At 45.6% G+C, this 9,186-nt stretch overlaps 1 long non-coding RNA gene across 1 annotated transcript in view; it reads left to right on the top strand.

Moving 5' to 3' along the window:
- The window catches only part of LOC135329595 (uncharacterized), a 91,395-nt gene that overhangs the window by 78,103 nt on the left and 4,106 nt on the right, over nt 1–9,186 (top strand). The window contains exons 2-4 of the long non-coding RNA XR_010391157.1: nt 753–1,839; nt 2,675–2,826; nt 4,059–4,190. This is a non-coding gene — a long non-coding RNA (uncharacterized LOC135329595). The remainder of the gene's footprint in view (nt 1–752; nt 1,840–2,674; nt 2,827–4,058; nt 4,191–9,186) is intronic.

A 9,186-nucleotide genomic window follows, 5' to 3' on the forward strand; every position in this document is an offset into this window, starting at 1 on the left:
CCTCAAAATAGTGGCCGTCCCAGCAAAAGAAGCTATCCTGGAAGAATTCCCTTCTGCATCACTGATAAACAAGAAGTTCAAACGCAGCCTCCTCCAGAGACAGTGCTCCAGTCTTTACCCATTTGGCTTAGCCAAAGCATTACCAACACCTCCTACAGCAAGCAAAGAAAAATGAAAAACCAGGGGCAGAAATAGCACCTTCCATGGGAACATTCCCATTAATTGCAGCAATTCATTACAACGCATGAGACATTTTTTCTCCAATATGTTTGCAATCCTTGTATGTCTGCTTGGTGTAGAACAAGGGCTGACTCTACAGCTGAGGCTAGTCTTCCTCATGCACCCACCGAGGCGTTTGGGGACGGGACGAAGCCATGTACCCCACCAAGTTTCAGCTGCAGCGCTGAAACCTGTGCCAGGCGCAGAGGCAGCAAAGGCAGCTGCATGACTGTGGTTTCCCAAACTTTACTGCCCTCTCCAAAAAAAATAGTTAAATTGAAAGTGAAAAATAAACGCTCTCCAAGCTCCTCCTGCAGCCGGAGGCAATCGCTATCTTTCCGATCTATGCGCTCTGTCCAAGCCTTCATCAATAGAGAGGTAATTTTCGGACTCAGCTCATTAACACCGAGCTGTTGACGGAGCTGTAAACACTCCACCCTGTTGCCATTTCGAGCCTGTTACCAGCTATTCTTTTCTGTTTAGCTGACCTGCCGTGGCATTTCAGATGAAAAATATTTGTTTTAAATTCACAGCAGTTGCTCAAGTCTCCGAAGAGGTCTGACGCTGGTTCTGACATCCAGAAAGGACTGCGGCGCGGAAAGGGAAGCAAACGCCTTTGGCTCGCCTCCTGCAGCGAGGGTGGGACGTGTGGCGGCTCAGAACACCGCAAGACGTAGGCAACACATTTCTTGGCTTTGGACTAGGCTTTGGATTAGGCTTCCAGCAGGTAGAAAGCACACACACATAACAGAAACAGGCATAAAGGTAAGGAAATGTCAAGGAGACAGAATGAAAATCGATGTCCCTACAAGGCTGGTGAGGAGAGGGCATCCTGTTTGTCCCATCAGCACATAGTAGATATAAAACTCTGCCCCACAGTCTGACTTGGGATTGCTCGATTACCCCTTCGTGCCACAGTATCGCCAGTGCAAGAGCAAAATGTGGGCGAATCGAGCCCTTTGTGGCTTCAACCACGGGGCCAGCTGGATTTCTCCACTGCCGCGGAAGGATGCTGCCAAGTAGCTGAAGGCCTTTGTAAGGTGCCCCAGATCCTGACCCTGTTCAGCAGTGTGGCAACTGCTCTGGTCGCTCCCATTGACATTTGTGTCTGTCTTGTGGTTCCTTTGAACAATGTGACACAGTTGCCAACGTGTGTCAGGCCACGGCTTTGCAGGCTAGCGGTTCAAAGCGCCGGCGAGAACTGAGTGGGAAGACTTAGACAGCACCCACCCACAATGAGCAAAATTAATCCCCGGGGTTACATTATTTGAGTAAATAGACTCCCTGGGATGAACATGAGATTATGTCTCTGCTCTCGTCAGTGTTGTCAGTTCCTTCATTGCAAGGTCAACAGTCACTCGCTTCTGAGGTGGGGGGAAGGTTGTAGAGAACGATGGTTGGAGAATTGTCCTTCCGATGCTTTTGCAGGCTCTGTCATGGGCATGGGGTATATAACACAGTACAGTAATCTCATGCTTTACATGCATAAACATGCTGGTGAAGAGGCGCAGCAAGTGACAGTAAGTAGGAAACATCAGCAGAGCATCACAAAAATATCTGCTCCTGATTTCGATACGCTGTGTGACCTAAAGGAAGCTGACGAGCATCCCTGCACCCAAGGTAGGAGCACTAAGGTAGGAGCAGAAAACCAAATTTGTTGACAATTTTATTTGGTAGGCAGGAGGGATCACTGCCCTGCACAGTTAGGGTTTAATGTTTTAACTCTGTCTTTCTCCTTCTCTTAGCTTTGACCTGATTAAAATCAAACTGAGGTGGCAGGGCCATATTAACCTTCACCTGGTAGATATTAAGCAAATACCTGGCAATACCTACATCTGCAGCTTCCCTTACCAGACCAAGCAAAGAGCACACAAGATCCACAGAGCCTTGTTATTGTTGTGCAAGCAGATGTCTCCAAAAAGGCTAAAATATAGTTCAGAGATCATGTGACTCGGGGTGAACTGAATCTGCACATTTTAATTAAAATGGCTATCATCCACATTTTGTTTTCTTTATAAACATTTGCAGAGTATCAGTAGCCAATCTAAATGTCTCACCAGACGAGTACATACTGTACTTCATTTCTTTTTTTCTAGAGTGCTGGAGAAAACATGTTAGTTGGAGCCAGCTGATGTGCTCTCCATAGGTCTCAGGGGCAAACTCCTTCAAACTCAGCCTAATCTTCATGTCCTTTCCAAACCTGTTGTCTGCTCTTTATTCTACTATTTAGAAGCTCATCAAACCCTTCCTGCTCTCCATCATGCTTGGGGACCTCTCGCCAAGTCAAAAGAGTGCCTAAAAGCCAAGTTTGGCAGGGCTGTCCAGGTGATTAACAAGTCCTTGGGGAGAACTGTGCCTGGGTCCAAAAGGAACTATAAAGGGATTTGTGAATAAGCCCGTTCTCAGTAGGGCTACAGTCCATTTCGCTTTTCATTCCGATATTTCTCTCTTTCAGTGTTTTAGATAAGGATCATCTTGTCCAGACAGAGGGCAGCGCCTGTCTGCGGAGGTAGCAGGAGCTCTTCGGATACTCTGCTGCAGGCTCTGTGGCTACAGGCTCAGCTGTGGAAGTTAGGGCAGCTCCTATGACAGCCTCATTATTGGAAGGTGAGCCTAACGAACCTGCTGTCAGCCGATCTCTTGTTCCTTTTAAACAAAGAGAAAGGATCTAAGAAAGCTCTTTCTTGCTCACTCTTTAGACAGAGGCATTTAGATTCTGAGTGCTGTGGCTCTCCCTCACTACAAAGACTAGGAAGGCATTTTTATCTTAATTAGAAAGTTTTGGTGGCCTACTTTCTTGTGAACCCTTGTCCAGCCCGCTTGTCATCTCGGTCATCATTCAGGCAACCTCAAAACCAGAGCAGCTGATTTCGAAGCAGTCTTGGCAACACACTGCCCAAGGGCTCCCACACACTGGGCCGAGTGGGAATAGCAGCCTCAAGAGACCGGCTGGAGAAGGTCCTCAGCTGACATACCGGGAATGCAGCAGAGCCTCCCTCTGCCCCACGGCTCGTCCTCGTAGGTCCCTACAGAGCACCAAGCTCGCTCCTCGCTCTGGCCGCACATGTCAGCCAAGGCCCCTCTGCTTGTTTCTCAAGGCTAACGCAGCACCAGCTGCCCAATTCATTTTGACAGAGTGGTTAAATAAGTGGCACAGATTTCACATGTCATCCTCAGCCTTCCTAATCTTGTAGTTATCCCACAGCAAGTGACTGGAGAGGAGGTTCAGCATCATGTAATGTCAGTACTTAGTGTGCTTCAAAGCTTGTGCAACTATATATAATAAACTTGTCTGTTTTCCACTCACTAAGTCCAAACTTAAAAGGTTTCATCCACATGCAGAAATATGGATACAGATTGGAAACAAGCTTCCCAAAGTGTGGCCTTCTGCAAAACCTCTAATATAGTTGCACACCCAGATCGTCATATCTATCAGTGGTAATTGTTTTTCAATTCTCCCCAAAAATTTTGTTTTTAAAAAAGGGAAATAAACTCTCTTCCTTATAGCAATAACTTAGCCTTGTTTTCTGGAATTGTTCAAAAGAAAGTTGTCAGTAGAGTTTCCTTAATATTTGAGCTGGGAAAAGTGTCAAGGGTTTGGTAGTTTGGTAAATATCTTTTATTTAGCTGACTCCTGCTATCATGGTATCTGAGGACTTGATAACCTTTATAGTCATGCTAGGCTCCTGGGAGGGATGAAATTGCTGTTATCCTCATTCTGCATAGAGGGAAACTAAAGCACAGCTTCTTACCTAGTCCCATAGGGCACTTGAAACAAGTCACTACTCTACCATTCTTTCTTCTTAGAAATATATTTGGCCTATTTGTATATGACACAGGTAATGGACTTTAGCGGAGCAGTATGCCCCTGGACTTACATGAGTGACAGGGAAAGGATTAGAAGAAATGAGTCATTGCAGCTCCCTGACATCACTGCTGCCGGCACAACCATTTCTGGCTCCCAGATGAAGGTAAACCCAACGTCTGATGAGTGCTAATTACTGCGTTGTTTATGGTAAATGGGCTGGGGTAAATCAAGCAAATGCAGGACTACTCATAAAAATGAAAGGCTGGGCTGCAGGATAGTGCAGTAAAATGGTATTTATGTTGCTCATGCCTTGAAATTTTGGCCGTGTGAAATCAACTAACAGTAAGCATAGCTCTCTTTGCAATATGTTTCTTAAAAGAATAGGTAGGAAGGAGAAACATTTCATGCATACGTAGCTGACATGACAAGTGAGGTTTATTGCTGCTGCTGCTGGAATTACAACATTCTTGCTACAGAAATGGGTGAAGGATTGCTCATGTCAGTCAAAACTGAGTCACTGCTATGTCACGTTGCCATGGCTAGGGTAACTCAAGATGAGCTGCTCTAGGAAGCTGTGAGTAACTTTTCACTCCAAGTCCCTTCCTGACGCAAGTCGTGCGGCACTTTCCCAGCGAGGTGCCGGCGTGCTCACGCCAAAATGAGGAGCCGCGTTTTGCTGCCTCCGCACCCTTCTAAAAACCAGTCTGTCAGCCTAACCTTTCCCTCTGGAGTCGGTTGCCGTACTCACTGAGCATCCACGTAACCCATGCTTGGACTCTGTCAACGAGATCCCTTTCCAGTCCGAGGTCTGATTATTTTCATCCTTTAGCTGCTGTGCGACTGAGAGAGTACACGGGTGCTGCTGTGGTTGCCTTGTTCTTAGACTCTTCTCTAGGCATCTCCTGATGGCTGCTGTTAGCGAGGAGACACTAGGCTAGGCAGACATCTGGTCTGAGATAAGACAGTTGCGTTTTCCTATCAGTCAGGTGTTTGCTGTGGCCGGGCGTGCAGTCATAGCAACTCCACGAACTCACAGCCTTGGCAAGTAAGGCATCGAATTAGTCATTTTTGGAGAAGTGCATTTTTATGTGGTGATGTGACATGAAGTCCTGTATCATGTTGTCACTATGGCCCTCCTTGAGAATGGTTACTTTCAAATTTGCCTACAGTGTCTTATCTCCCCTTTCATCATCACGCAGGTTTTTCCCTCCCTTGCAGGAAGAGCAGTAAAATGCTCCTCTTGTAAAGTTACCTAGAAACCTGGCTACCTCCACTGATACTGACATCTCAGTGTAATCAAATATCTTAGAGTTGATACAAAAAATTACCCAACGGTTGTCCATTTTGACTGGTGCTATGGAGAGCAAGCTTTCCAGAACGCTTGCATCCTACATAACAGGCATATCTCTTTTGACTCATTAGATTTGGAGATTTTGTTGACATGGCCATTATTCTTTTGGGTAAAGCTGTACTTCTATCGATATTTCACGTCTGGTATATTGGTAGATACAGGCAGAGATCCTGACTCCGCTAAAGACAGTTGCAAAAACTGCATCCAGGATTTCTGCACAGATTTCCCTTTACAAAGTTTTGTTTTTCCTAACTGCTAATAGATTTGAGCAGGACTGTCGAGAAAGCTATGGCTAATATCATATGTCCTAACTCAAAAGGTTCAGGGGCATCTTGGAATTTAGTTTTTGTCCTTCCACATCAGGACCTCCATTTGTGCTGTACTGCTCAAGTCAGTAAGAACTTTTTTTTCCTGAGTAAAAGAACATAAAAATACAAAAAGCTTTTCCAGCCTTTAGGCTTCCCTGTCGTCCAGTCCAATTGCAATGGATAAATTAGGAGACTTAACAGAAAATAAGTATCACATACGTTACAGAAGTACAGAGCAGAAGAACAATATACTAAATTGCTGTTTCCGTGTATAAGTTAATTTTTAAGGAGTGTATCTAAGGCAGGCAAGGCAAAAACCATAATCTGACACCAAAACAGCATTTCCCTAAACTTTTCAGAAAAACAAATTAATAGAAACCTTGTGCTTTTATTAGTTTTTTCCTCTTCTGAAATGTTTGTGTTTTTTTGTTGTGTTAATATTCTTTCCATGATGGTGTCTATGTGAGAATTGGAGATAAAATAAGACAGATGTACTGACCATGGTTACCAAGGGAGCAGTTTCCTTAGCAATGGCAAAGCAGTTGTCAAAGCAGTCAATGTTCCTTCTCTCTCTCTCTCATATGACTTGTTTTTACTAGTTTGCATAGCTTGGTTACACAAACAGCTGATCGTAAACACCTTTCCCAAATTTCCGGGAGCAGCAAACAAGGCCTAGGTGGGTGATTATTCAAGGATCTCAGCCTGGTTTCAGTTCCGTGGCTACATGGAACTTTTTCTTCCATTTTATCATTACTCAAAAACATTTGCTTTCTAAAGAACGCAAAATTCATCCAAATGGAAACATAACCACGTACTCGGCACCCAAATCAAAAGACATGTAGGTGGGTGAGTAGTATAAAATTGCCACCTGTCCAAAGCACCAGTCCTATCCTCTTAAGGGTGGATGCTAAGATGGCAGCTAAAATAATCCCTATAAATAGGTTTTGTAGCTGCCTACATGAAGTGGTTATTATCAGAGAGTGGAAGTCTGATTCCGCCATGCTCACCGAGGCTGAAGAGTGGTTTCTGCTGCACTAGACCACTTACCGCTCTATATGGGCACTACTGGTGGTGGTGATTAATGCGCGAAGGCCCTGGGCTGCAGCAGAAGTCCCTCGCCAAGCACCATTACCCAGCGGGGCAGCCGCGAGGTCCTGGAGAGCACATGTCTGGCTGCCGCGTCTGCACTTGCCTCGTGCTGTGATCCTTAGAGCTGAACACCCTCTCCCAAGCCTTGCTTCCAAAGCATATTCAGGCTCTTAGGGTCAGGAAGGAGATGAGATGGGCTCACACCGTCATACAGAAGGTGTCAGCTCTGAAAGGTTGGTAGATCCCATAAAGTGCTTGGAAAACTCTGTTATCTCCAACTCCAGGCACCCTGTCGTGTTCTGTGACCCAGGGAGAAATGTAAGTTTGCAAGTATTGCCCAAACTAGAAACTATTAATCTTGAGCAGAACAGTACTGAGAGCATCAGGGTAGTGATGAGGCTCTTCCTTTTATAAGTTAAACAATAGATTATGACAGAACTGTGATTAAAAGAGTGTTCTGTAAACAACCTGGTAATGCGGAGACAGAACTGTACTGCAGCAGGAGTGGCAAGAGGCACCGTCCTTTGTTCTGGGGCTCGGCTTTAGGGATCAAATACTGTTTTCATACTTCCATTTCCAGTCAAGGGCAAGCCCGTTTCATATCTGAAGAGCAGCTAACTTCCTACTTGCAGATACTTTCAAGGAACTCCTTCCAGTTGCAGGCTAGCAAATGACTTTTTTTTAAGTCATCCATCAGTCATGTGCTTTTTTTAAAAGCAGTATTAACATAACTTGGTACTATCCATTAGAGCGCTATGTATAGAGAGAAAATATTAATTGACTGGATCTCTTTTGGATTAAATCTCTATGTTGGAAAATGCCATCTTCTTGACGTCACCCCTGTGATGATCCGTATTTTTAAGTGCAGTTTTTAAAAACATTTGCTATCAAATGGCACATGAGAATTTGCAGATAATTCAGCTACTCAGTATATAGTTTTCTTCTTCAACCTGTGGCTAAAAGTCATACATATTCATTTTCCAGCATGTCCTTATTTACTGCCTACAACAAATGTGGATCTTTTTGTTCAGGTTGACTGAAATTTAATTAGACACTGATAAAGAGAAGGAAAAGTGCAGCGTATGCGCACATGGAGCTGTTGATTGCCAGCGTTGCCTCCTGCTCCTTGCAACGTGCAGCTCCGCGCCGTAGGGTAGGTTACCGAACACATCTGCGTTCCTCCTAGGGGCTTTCATTTCACGACTGTAATATCCATGCTGCTGCACTTGAGGCAAAGTTAGGAGTTTCTTGAGCTTTGTTTACAAATACGTCTAGCTGGAATCTGACGACTTAGACAGGCAGACACAGAAAAAAGCTGGAAGTACAATATTAGGTAAAACTGTTGCTGGCCTCTGATGTATGACCTGTGTGCCCTTGCTTAGAGCACCGGAATGGGGAGGGGGAGCAAGAACAGGGTTGCAAGTACGGTGCCATCTACGAATGCTGTAAGCAAAATCTGTCTCTCATCTGCCTTACTGGGAGAACTGCACAAAAGGGGGAAAAGGGCCGTGGCAAGTTTCTTACTAATTTCCCCTATTCCACACTGAGGCAATTTCAGAATCACAAAATCTCACAGTGCTTGAGAGGACCATAAATCTACAGAGTCCTTGGGAAAACTGGTATTTTTGTATCGAGAAATGGGGCAACAAAGAGGAGAGCAAGGCAGTAGCCACGTAAGATCAAATAATGAGGTGCCAACTAATGAGATGCTTCTTCCTTTAGAGGAAAGAGGTTGTGTGTGCATTTGTGTGTGTATGTGTGCGTGTAAAGGGCTGGGGAAGGTCTTATTTCTACTATGCCCAGTATATAGGTATACAGCTTGCTGGCTTTCAGAAACCTTTCGAGGACCGGAGGAAGGAAAAGTTCATGAGAAAAAGCAGAGCAGGGGAAGTAGTTCTGGCTAATGGAGGTTGAGGGCAACAGGGGAGGGACTCTCAGCTTGCTTTCTGCAAGGAGGAGAGGTTGCATTTTTAATGGTAGGCGAGCACACTCTGAGGTCAGGCAGATCACGTCGAAGAACCGCTGCAGCATGTCCGACCACCCGTCCATCCCTCCACAGCCCTTTTCTCTTGCAAACCAAAGATGAGCTGATGGATACTCTGCGTAGCTCAGAGAGGGGGGTTGCGGGGACAGCCACCCAGTCCCCGTCTCCCAGCCACAGTCCCGTGAGACCCTCGTTCGGGAACCCCGTCACCACGCAGCAGTGACCCCCGACTACAGCAGGGGAAGCCGTGCGGTTCCCCCACCTCTGGCCGAGCTGATTCTTGCCCCCGAGGTACCAACCACCTGTGCTGCATTTGATGTCACTTTTCAATTACCTTTCTCCAAGGATGTGTAGCCCGGCCTGTGTGTTACAGCCACGGCTATTCCCACCCCTGTCACCTCCAGGCCGCCCTGCCGTAACTCTTCCT

Source organism: Dromaius novaehollandiae, chromosome 12 (genome assembly GCF_036370855.1).
Source record: "Dromaius novaehollandiae isolate bDroNov1 chromosome 12, bDroNov1.hap1, whole genome shotgun sequence".
In the NCBI taxonomy this organism is placed as follows: domain Eukaryota; kingdom Metazoa; phylum Chordata; class Aves; order Casuariiformes; family Dromaiidae; genus Dromaius; species Dromaius novaehollandiae.